This window comes from Drosophila willistoni (genome assembly GCF_018902025.1).
Source record: "Drosophila willistoni isolate 14030-0811.24 chromosome 2R unlocalized genomic scaffold, UCI_dwil_1.1 Seg167, whole genome shotgun sequence".
Classification (NCBI taxonomy): domain Eukaryota; kingdom Metazoa; phylum Arthropoda; class Insecta; order Diptera; family Drosophilidae; genus Drosophila; species Drosophila willistoni.
The window spans coordinates 5,168,498-5,180,817 of NW_025814050.1; the positions used below are offsets into that span (position 1 = coordinate 5,168,498).

The 12,320-nt window shown below is 34.5% G+C and overlaps 1 protein-coding gene across 1 annotated transcript in view; it reads right to left on the minus strand.

The window, feature by feature from the left end:
- The window catches only part of LOC6644256, a 49,399-nt gene extending 39,516 nt beyond the window's left edge, over positions 1-9,883 (minus strand). The window contains exon 1 of the mRNA XM_002066765.4: positions 9,352-9,883. The gene's annotated coding sequence lies outside the window, so the exon portion shown is untranslated. The remainder of the gene's footprint in view (positions 1-9,351) is intronic.
- Between the last annotated feature and the right edge of the window lie 2,437 nt (positions 9,884-12,320).

Sequence of the window (12,320 nt, forward strand, 5' to 3'; positions counted from 1 at the left end):
TTTCAAATTCTTCCTTTCTATAAAAAGACTTTGGCAAGGGTTTTTGGGTATGCTCAACACACATTTCAAACTCTTTTGGATTGGTTGAATATATTATATAACTTGTTTAGAATCAAAATTTACACATATGACTTTAAATTTAAAGTGGTAGTATTTAAGATAACATAATAAAGTGCAATATATGTTTCATTATATATACAATTACTTTAAATGTTATATGTAATTCAAAAAAAGACCACTATATTACATTTAGTTAAATCAAGTCTCATCAAAAGTTACTATACTAAAGTAAAAAGGTATCTTGGCAAGAGCAAAGGGTAACAATAGTTCACTGTAACCGAAATTGGACCAGAACATTGGTTACACTTATACTAAATGTATATAATTTAAGCAGATTATTTAAATTGCATATGTGATCAAAAGGTACTATCGAAATTTGTAGAAAATCAAAAACAAAATGCGATGACACAGATAATGCCTCAATTAAGGTACAGAAGAAAATCGAAAAAGTAAAAGTTCTAGGGCATATTGAGCAACAGCATTCACAAGGATGCTTCAATTTATGCCACAATATTCTTCTACTCAATAGATATTTAATACTCAGCAAATTTCGTTCATTTTTTTTCCTGTTTGTTAATGCGCCCTTAGACTCGCCCCCCACCCGGCCACACTCCGCACTCACCCACGCTCAGACCACGAGTCCTGACGACCGCAGCGCAGGCCGCGCAAATATTGCCTGAAAATGTTCTTCCTTCTTTTTGCTTTTTTGTTTGTTTCATCGACATCGTTGAAGGTCGTAATGAGTGCGGCTCGTGGGGGTTGAGGCTACTTTGGTCTTTGGAGGGGATGTGGCTGGGGGTTCATTTTGTTTACCGAATATTTTTCATGTATATTTTGCAGATTTTACATATTTTTTAATGATTCGCCGTACATCAATTGAAAACAACGGCGTATTCATATCAACTTTTGCCACTAAATATTGTATACTAAATTTTATTACATTGTTCGTTTCGTGGTACTTAAAATTTAAAATCATTTTATATATAAATTTTATAACCATATTTCTTGATAGTCAACTTTTGAGTAGGTACTACACATTTAATAGTTTTTATTAATATCTTTTTGCTTTATTTTAAAAATGTCTCTATTCTTTATGAACTTTTAGGTAGGTACTAGACTTTTGAGTATCCAAATTATAAATATTTACTTCTTTGACTTTTTTTTTGACAACTTTCTCAATTCTTTTCTGTGATTTTCTTTTTCATTACTGAATTATAATGCAAAGTCTACGTTTTATTGACATTTTTATAAATGGGGGAAATTTTTGAATAAGCAAATCATCTCCTATGTAAAAGAGGTAACTTCTTGGTCGATTCTTTTGTCAACTTTTTGTTTTAAAAGGGAAACTTTTCTCAATCCCTCATCATTTTTGGTTCATTCTTAGCGTATTACAACTCACTTTCCACTTCTCTCTTTCTATCTCTCTCGCCGTTCTTGGTTGGGGTCAGGTTCTGGGGTTATAACTTGGGGTTGCCTGGTTGCTGGTGGCTGAACGACCATGTCTGTGGCAAGAGGGTGAAAGCGCGTAGAAAGTGTGGCTGCTGGAGAAAGGGGCTTGTTTTTGGGGGAGAGCGAGCGCTACATAATTGCGCCTTCGCGCTGGCAAATGAAAAATGCTCAACAATATTTGAAAACTGGGCGAGAGGAACTTTTCAAGTGTAAGAAATTTAATTTCGAAATGTAGGTTTAACGAACGGAAATTGCTCTCGCGCTTGTGGAGTAAACCCATAACCATGGCCATGGTTATTCTTGTTCTCCGTTATTGTTGTTGATTCGGTTTTCTTGGTATTTTACACCCAACAACATTCAAAATAATGCAGAAAAGGAAGAAATTGTATACATGTATATCTACTATATATGTATGATTATATATACATTTATATATTTAAATTTTGCCCTTATTTTTCAGTTGGCAATTTGTTTGCTTAACTTTCTGATTGAGTGCTCATGGCTCTGACACAGGAGGGGAAATTGAAATTAAAGAGAAAAAAAAAATTACAAACACGACAATAAACATTCATTTCATAGCCAAGTATGGGCTATAGAATCTCACTTGACTTATTTCTTAAGCACTTTTCCCTATTCTGTATATAACAGGCTCTGCATAGAGGGGAATGAATGTAAATGGTAAAATTTCTTTTGAAAATAATTAAAAGAAAAGTAGAAAGTATCTAGTTACACACGTACATGCAAAAATATAACTCCCTAACTGGATCCTCACACTATCAAACCATAATACTCTCATTGTTCCCTCCTCTAATCTAGAATAATGGATCTACTCATCTCAGTTGTTTATACATACATAAGTAAGTGTAAGTGTAGTAAATACCTAGAGTAAGCTAGAATAAACAGAGAATAACATTTTAAAATAAGGGGAAGTGAAATTAAATTCCATATTTAAAAATAATATTACTCCGATTGAAGATTAAGCAAAAATTGATGTCTCCATAAAACTATGCTCCATTTTCCAAACCAACATATCCAATTATATTATCGAAACTACATTATTCTTTATTTGTGTAAATATTTATGAGTCAGGACTAGCTGTTCCTAAAACTATAATAAGCAAGAGAAAAGTTATAAATTTTTAATGGAATTCATACAACTTTCTAAAAGATTTGCATGAATCTGCAATAGTTTTCACTCTATACTCTAATTTGGCGTTAATAATGCAGAATGTGGAGACGTAGCCAGGCTTTTGTACACATGGGAATAAGCCAAAGTCATGGAACCTCAGCCAAGGTTAAAGTCATGAACTTTCTCTTTACATTTTGACTTATTACCCCCTTAAGTTTAGTTCACGCAAAAACCCGCTCCACTGTCAAAGTGCAGTTTAAACAAACCAACAAAAAAAATGTTGGTAGAAAATGGAAAATTTTCGAACTAATGCAAAAAGGCCAAAAAGCCATTTGAGTTGGCTCAGTCTCTATGCAAAAACGAGTGGTATGATTTAAGGCTTAACAAATTTTCGTGGTCTGTGAGTAGGGACAGAGCATCTAACACATGCACACCCAAACACGCAGCTGAAAATTGAGCAAAACTTTTCCAACTTCCCTCTCACTATTTGAAATTCCCCGTAACAAAAAGAAAAAACAGAAAACTTTTTACCAAATATGTTGCAAGTAAGCTTTCCAGTTTAGCTACGTTCAATAAGCTTTGTATACCCCAACCAGCATATAGAATAAACATTAATAACATTAGTTCCATACAAACACACACACACACACTCTTAGAGAGGGGAAATATAAACTAATAAAAGTTTAGTGCTTGAAAAATACTCGAAATAAATTACTTTATTTTCCGAACAAGCAGTTGGAAATTTTTCAAAAATCAATTTTTGTTAATGTGTCTTTGGCCCCCACACACACACACACACACACACACACACACACACACTCGCACCCACACAGATTCATAAGACATACGCACACATGGTTCCATTTTCCGCCCACTATTTTCTCCTGCTGCTGCTGTTGCGTCTCTCTTTCACTCTGGCCTGCTCCTTGGCTTCCTCTAGTCTCTGGCATATTTTTGCATAAAAAGTTTTTATGCAAACATTTTTACTCCGAAACCCGCATAAATTATGGCATGTTCAACACTTTTTGTGCCCACTGCCACTTCCACTTCTCACTTGGCCCACCCTTTGGCAACGCTTCTGTCCCAATAATAAACCGTATCGCTGCCCCTGGTAGCTGCGCCCAAAGTAAGTGGCCCGTTTGGCTGTTGCTTATTTTGCATGTCATTTGAGAAGATGCCACTGACTAGCTGGAGACTGAGAATTTGGTCAAAAGCATAAGAAATGTTCTAGCCTGAAGAAGTGCTCCAATGCGAAATAAATCATAGAAATTCTTGGATATATTTATGGTATAAATAAATTTCAATTCTCATAACATAGTAAGCCATGCCTAAATCTGTCTGTTTCGTTGATTTTAAGGTATGCTCTAACCCCTCACTTTCATTTTACGTTCGGAGCACGTCTAACAAAAAGATAAAAAATATATATTTTTATTAATTTTTTCCAACCTGCTCTAGTCTTCTTTTCACAAGAATCCTTGGAAGTATAAATATACTCAGACATTTTATTAGTTTTCTCTTTCAAAATTTGCACAATTTTACAACATAATGCCTAAAGTATCCAAAGCACAAGCAACTCAGGGGAAATTACTAAAGGACCCGTTTCGCGTCTTCAAGACCTGCTTCAAGAGACAGAATCCCAAGCTGTCCAAGCGTTGTTTGAAATCCAAAGCTTATGAACTTTGGGCAGCTTTGGATGATTGTGAGCGTGCAGAATTCAAAGTCCCCATCAGAAAGAATCGTACCCGGCAATTGGAATTGGCAAGCTTGGAGCCAGAAATTACTAAAACTGAATCGAAAGAACGTGCAGTCAATGTCGACAATACGGGCATTGGCGCCATTGTAGATCTAAGCGAGGACACGCCGACTGACACCCCGTCTAATTTGTCCAAGGAGCCCTCGTCTCAAACTTTGGCGAATAGTTCATCAATGGGTTTTTTTAATTCTTTTGCTGAGCCTGCGGATCAGGATATACCTGATAATAGTATCATAGATTTGGATGAAGAAAATTCATCGGTGGAGTGCCAAACTGATGAAAATTCTGACGACAAATGTTCGATTCGCAGTGATCCTTACTTAAACTTTTTGAATGATTTCAACAGGAACAACTCAGTGGATGCGGTTATGCGTGAAGCCACCAATGTTTGGTCATTAATGTCACCAAATGAACGTGGCGCATATAATCCAGAGAACTACAGTATAAACGACGATATGGGTAATAGAAATAGGCCATCAGGTTGGATGACTCAAGCTTCAGAGAGAATCAAAATCATTCAACCAAGACGTATTAAAGAGCGACCGAAAACTTTGCGACTTCCAGGACGCTTCCGCCGTCCTCCGGTACCGCTAGCTGCTGCGGGACGACATCGACAGCAGCCTGTTGTGCAACGTGGACGTTCGGCTTATATGAACTTCTTGAGATGCTTTAGAGAATCCAACCGTGGTCGAGCAGCAGTCGATTTGGTGACTCGTGGCGCAGCAATGTGGAAGCGCATGACGTTGCATGAGAAGAATCAATTTAGATCACCAAGTAATATGACGTATATCGGAGTACCTGAGGCAGCCAAAAGATCCATCGATAAACTTAATATCGAGCTAAGCAAGGAGTTAAACGCCCAAGTAAACAATAACAATCAACAATTGAAAAAAGATGGTGCCAAAACAGCTGTGACAAAAAAGGAATCAAGTGATATGCAAATCCAGACTGACTTTACAGATGCCGAAGCTTCGTACCAGCCAGAAGAGAATGGAACCCCAGCCAAAGCAGAGAATTGCTGGACCAAAGCAATGAAGTATTTTAAAAATCCCTAGATATCAACTATTGAATCTGCTTGTGTATTAGAAATGTTCAAATCTGTTGTATAAGTGTTAAATTATTTTTTTGGCCAATTTTAATCAATAGAAATAACTAATAATCGTTATCCGTAGAAGAAATTGTACATTTTCTTAGGAATAGGGTTCTCCGCATGATAAAAAGTTTAAACTTCAATGGAGTTTCAGCTTTCAAGCTACAGATACCTTTCACATACGGCAACCACAGAGACGTGGGCCTTTTCTTTGACTGTTGAGCAGAGCTAGTGAGTTACTGAATTAATTATTGGAATTGTCTTAAGCATTTCATAAAGGTTGAGTTGCATTCAAAAGCTAAATTTTCTCTATTGTCTACATTTGGAGTGTGCATTGAGTTATTTCAGCCGTCTGAACTCTCATAGCTTCTTCCGTTTCCGGCATTGTTTTCATACGCCCTTTTGGCACACTTTTATACTCATTCCCATTTCCATTTTCCCAACCCATTTCCACCTTCCACCTCACCCCATCTTGATTTCACTGCCATAGCCGAAAAACCCATTCGCTACTGGCAACCTTTAGGGGGTTGGACCTGGGCTCTCTCTCTGGCTTCGGCTCCATCTCACATTTGGTGTTTATTTTATTGTACATTTGCCGGGAGGCACCGCTGAGCCGTGAATTGAGTGTGGCATGTCATCAGCAGGAACTGAACCATCATCATCATCATCATCACCATCATAATCATTAACATTCCCATCTCTGCATCATCCCGTCGTCATTATCATCATCTTCATATAAGAAAAGCTAAAATTTACACGCAAACGGCAGTCAAACAGAGAGACAGCCATTTGTTGGTGGTTGTTGTTGTTGTTATTGTTGTTGGTGTTATTGCTGTTTTGGTTGCTTTTCATGTTATTTACTTAACAATTTACTGAATAATTTAAACACCTTTTTGTGCATGCAGCACCAACATCAGAGCCAACAGTCGAGCAACAACATCAGATTCTACATATCCACAAGTAGAGCAAACTGTGGCGATATTTGTTCAGAGAGGAGGTACATATATGGGGTTAGTTGATAAGCAAATATTCAATTTTTGCGAATTTCAAATAAAACTAACTGCTAAATAAAATATTGAAAATTTGAAAATAAACAACAAAACCAACGATTCACTTGCGGCATTTAGTGTGTATATTTCACATAAAAATGTTCTTTATGTTTTTATTTTCGCAAAGTTTTATAAAGGTAAAGAAATTCTCAAATAGATGAAAAATTTGTTTAATAGCATCAATACTTGATTATTGTTTTCCTTAACTTGTCACCTTTATTCGGCAATATTTTAGTGTAAAATAAATTTAAAAAATTTTGAAGTCATTTAGTTTATAAAAATTAATTACAAATGACTTTGAATCGTGCTTTAAAGAATTTATAGCATACGAACGTATCTTTAAATGAAGTAATCAACATAAATTAGTTAAATTCGCTTTGTATTCATTAAAATTTATAATTGCAAAAGATTTCTATGTCAACACTTTAAAGTGAATAATTTTTCGAAATAATTCTTTTTTAGAATCTAAATTCTTGGGATGATATTAGAAGACATTTCGATTGTTGCAAAACTATACCAATTTTAAAGCAAGTCTTCAGTAGTTGCCATTTATCTTACTACTATATACTATCCTAAAATTAAAACAATTATGCATAATTTATTTGGCAGCTTAAATAGCCAGAAAAACTTTTTGATTGTAGAAAGCCGATTACTTGGAGATATATACTGCCTATTGTTTGAAACTTATCTTATTCCAAGATCGGGGGAAAAATATAGTATAAAGTTTCTAGTACGATACATAGACTTGGTGCTCATATTATCTACAAGGACTTAAAACAATACTTTGTATTAGAGTTTCACCAAATGTTGTAATGATATAATAGATTTATAACTTAATAATAAAAATAACGTTTGATTTTTCTATATTTAGCAAGGGTATAGAAAGTTCGGCATAGGCTAAAGCAGTGAATACGTTTTCCTCTTGATTTTTTTTTTGTTTTGTTCCTGCTTTCGTTGTCTTCTATTGCTATTCCACTTCCTGTTTGTGTTTTTGCTTTGTCCTGCTCAATGGGCGTTAAATTATGAACAGGTTTCGCTTCTATGCCTACACTTCCCTTCTGGGGGACTTGGTAAGTAGTGCTCTAACAAGGATGTGGGTGATAGTTGTCTACAAACACACATACACACATACAAGTACACATATACACCCACAGGTACATGTGATACACTCGTTACCTAAGCAAAGTCTCTGACTGACATTTAATGTGGTTAACATATGGGTGTTCATGTGTTTGTGTGTGTGTTAGTCGGTGTCTCTTTCTATCTATATCTCTGTCTCTCTCTCTTTTCTCTGTGTTTTTCTGTATCTCCATCCTTTTCTGGTGCTTGTATCTCTGCGTTGATAATGTGCATAATAAGCCTTAATTAATGTTAAATAATGAATTTTCTCATTTACACGCCGTCAGCGTTGAAAAGGCAATATGCCTTCCAACCAGACAGACCGCCCGACAGCCCGCCCAACTGACTGAGTGACTGCTACCTTTACCTTTACTTACTTGTAATATGCTCTTACCATGAAAACAAACATACGCAAAAATACATCAGCGTGTATACGTGTGGGTGTTTGTTCACGTATGTATGCATGTATGTGGGTAGAAATCCCCAAAAACATATTTACAGGTGCAAACAAAAAAAAAATGTATCTTCAAACAAACGTCGCACAGAAGTTTTTTCAGTAATTTCGGTTGTGGTTAAAAGGATTCCTACCTTGCCAAACAAACAGAGTTAAGTTTTTTTGTTCAAAGTTTAATTTAAAACAATCATACGATTCTGAGTTACTCTGGAGTTCAGGAGTTACAAAAGAAAATTATTTTTTAAGAGCTTATTTTCTTACAAGATCTTTCATCTTATTCCAAAGATTTCGTGTCAAATAAAGCTTTTATACATATTTACATAGATTTTTAGATGCGAATTTAGTCCGAAAAATTTCATAAAACTTAAATAAATATTTATGCATTATCTTTTCTATTATTATTCCCTCGTGGTGCATAATATTTTCCGTTCCGGATCATAAATAAACATGGATCTTTAGAATTGTTATCGAGTCTTATTATTATCTTAAACGTATAAAATGTATTATCAATTTCGAACTCCTTTAAAGCCAAAAATATATGAAGTTTCTTCTTACTAACATACAAACGACAAAAAAAGGAAAAATTTATTTAAAAGAACGAGAAACCCCAATCAAGCATCAATAAAATGTATATATGTAGATTGTTTTTCAAAGAATTAATATTGAAAACGGCAAAATGTTTAAAAAAAAGTTAAATTTGTATTTTAATATACATAGTTTAGTTATCAAATGCGTTTCAAAAGTGGCTTTAGATTCCATATTATATATTTGTATTGACAAACTAGAAGATGTAATTTCAATATAAAAAATTAACAAATCTAAACTTTCTAACTCATTTTGAGAATTTCTTATATAAAGATGTATAAATTATATAAAATATAAACCAATTAAAGAGAGTCTCTTAAGTTTTCCTGCTCAACTATTTGAAGGTTGGCTTGTAATTAAATAGGAAATTAAAATGCTTTACAATTAATTGAGCAAAATCAAGAAACTACTGAAAAGCAACAGTTTGTTAACTTTTCTTATCGATTTATGCAACATACATAAATGCTATACTCTAGACCTACACAAACATATTGCATAAGTATAATAAAAGTTCAGAACTGTCAGAGAACTTTGACAGCAATATTGTTGAGTTTTATGTACTACAAGGATGAGCAAACCAAGGGAGAGAGAGGTAGGGTGGGTGGGAGTGAGAGGGAGAAGAAAAGTCTAACTAAAACAGTGGAAAAATTAGAAGCAAACATACCCGAAATAAATGTCAGCCAGGATAAGCAACAACACACAAAAAAATGAGTAAAGAAAAAGTTTGTTTTGCGTGTTTCTTTCTTCTTTATTTTTTTTTAAGTGAACTGATGGCTCAACTTTTCCTGTTGTCGATATTTTTGTTGTTCTTGTGCCGATGTCCTGTTGTTCCGTTGTTCTGCCTGCTGCCTCTGCTATGCTCCTTGTTGTTGTTGTTGGTGTTGTTGTCACATCAGCGAGAGAAAAATCAATGCTGATATATTTTATCCTTTTTTATATGTCGCCCACTCACACACTCACAAACATGCCCACACACTCAAATACTTAGACATGTTACACTAAGACACTCTCACATATATGTGTTTGTGTGTGTGTGTGTGTGTGTGTACATCTAATACACATGAAGAATGATGGCCGGCAATGAAAAGGAAGAAGAAATGTTGCTTATCTCAGCGGTTTTCTTTTTTTGGTAGTTGATTAGCCTCGACTTTCGTCTCTAGATTTTTGTTTTTATTATTTCAATTTTTTTTTTGCTCCTTTCAGCGCGTTTCTTTTTCTTTTTGCGGCAAATTTTATGGACTTTGATTTGATTGCATTTCGGTTTCTTGTTTTTTTTGTTTTTTTTTTTTGTTATTGTGGTCGTATTTAATGGATTTTGGTTTATTTCTTTTCAGCTGCCAGCACTTGTTTGTTTTTTTTTTCTTTCTTTTTTTTGTTGCTTTGGCTTAAAGCAGTTTCAGGGGTTTTATCTAGATTTGTATACAAATTTGTTTGTTTCTGCCCTTAAGGCTGTGTCTATAAACTTTTGGGCAACTTTGTAACATTTGATCAGATTTCCAGATATTTCACTTTGCCTATAATCCTAATGAACTGTTGCCGCATTTCAGTTGCCAGTTGGGTGGCCCCTTAAACGTTGAGTGGCATGTCAATCAAAATCAATCAAAAAAAATGTATTTTTTTTACTTCTTAGCACTCTTTTAAGTGCCACCCATTCCTCTATCTCACTCTTACTCTGTCGCTCTCACTTTTTGTTTTCTCTTTTCCTTATTTTTTTTTTTTGCTTTTCTTTCTTGTGGTATTCACACTTTTCGTTTTAGCACTCTTACGTTTACACGGTCGTTAGCATTTTACACATGTTTCCTGTCTCAATTTGCGGCAAATGGTTTACACTTTTACGTGTTAAATGCACACCGTAAAATGGCAACGTCGTTTTGGCTCTCCGTCACTATTTCTTGCCACGGTTCTTAAGCGGTTAACCGGCAAAAATAAGCAACACCGAGTATTTTGGTTAGCTTCTTCTCGGGTTTGACCTACTGGCCTCACTTTTTGCACGTTTAGAGAAGGATTCTAATTTGTTTAGGTTGTTTTTTTTTTTTATTTTGGTTTTTTTTTTAGATCGTTTGAATTTCGCGTCGCACTCCACCGTGGGGTGTTTGATTGAGTAAGCATGTGCGTGTGTGTGTGTATACAGTTAAAGGTGTACGGCGGCGGGGGTGTATCTACCGTATATACCGTTATGTCTGACGTTTACGGCGTACGCTTTAAGACTGCCAACTGGGTCTGCCATGGTCGGGCGACTTTCCGTTAGGCAGCAGCAGCGGTCCTTTGACGCTGCATCGGCAGCGAAATCTTCTTCGTTAAACTGTTATACAAGCATGGCAAACTGTTATACATTCACGACCAACACTAAGAGCGAGACAGAGAGAGAGAGAGAGACCGAACACCCAGAGAGTAGCAATCTCTTTGTCTTTGGGCGTCTCTCTCCTGCTCGCGCTCTCTCTCTCGCTCTGTATAGCTTTGTCTTGTTTTATTTTTAGTTTGATTTATTTAAGTGTCTGCACAATGCATAATTTAAAAAAGTTATAATTTTTGATAAGAATTTTTAAAATAATACCATATTTTAAAACAAAAGCAAGTATCAAATATTAAATCAAGGTAAAAATATCTTTCACTATTTTTAAACTGCTGCAACGGTATTTTTATTGACTTCCCAAATTGATATTAATTGCTAGAAATTTACAAATATTTCTAAATAAAATTCTACATTTTTTATCTGCCAAATTATAGTAGGCGACTGTGTATTTATGCTTCAAGACATTAAATTTTTATGATATGTAATTAACAATTTTTATTGATGAACACAACAGACAAAATTTGAAACTGGGCTAAGAATGTTGTTTCCGAAGATCAGAATAAAAAAAGTTAATCAGAAGTATAAATAAATCATTTAAAAATGCAGTTTTATGATTAAATTTACAAATAACTTAAAAATTTAGTAAGAAACAGATTTGACTTTTATTAATACACAACTGATATAGACAATAGACAACTTAATAGACAACCGATATAATTACCAATGTCCCAATGTTCCATTTTTCCGTAACGCATTTAACTGATAGTCCTTATTAAATACTACTGAAAGTTTCGTATTTTTCTTTAATATCATTAATTCCTGTACTTTGAACTGATAAAAAGTAGTTGTAATTATTATCAGTAAATTAAAGAAGTCAAATTTCTTCTTTACCTGGTTTAATCGATTCATTTTCTTTGGACTTTTGAAGTTGCTAAGAGGCTTCCTAACTTCTTGAGCAAATTTCTAAAAGGCATTTTGTATTTTCGTGTTAATCAATGTAAAAATCAAGTTAGTCTACCTTTAAATAAACAAAAAGTTTTAACGCTTGAGATTAAGATAAGTCATTGATTCGATTACTAGCAAATCGAAATCCTGCACTTTCAAACTAATGTAATTTATTTTTTTTATAATTTAATTAAGGTTGACTTACTTATATTAGTCTTTATATACTTTATATACGAAGAAACAGATGTTCTGCATAAATTTAGGAAGCTTTTATTTTTTTAAATAAATAAACGCCACCTGTCCTAGCCTTCTCCCGCCATATTCATAAATTCATACATCATATATCAAAGTTTCTTTTGTCCGAACGTTTGTTTTTTTAAGATTGTCAAATTTAT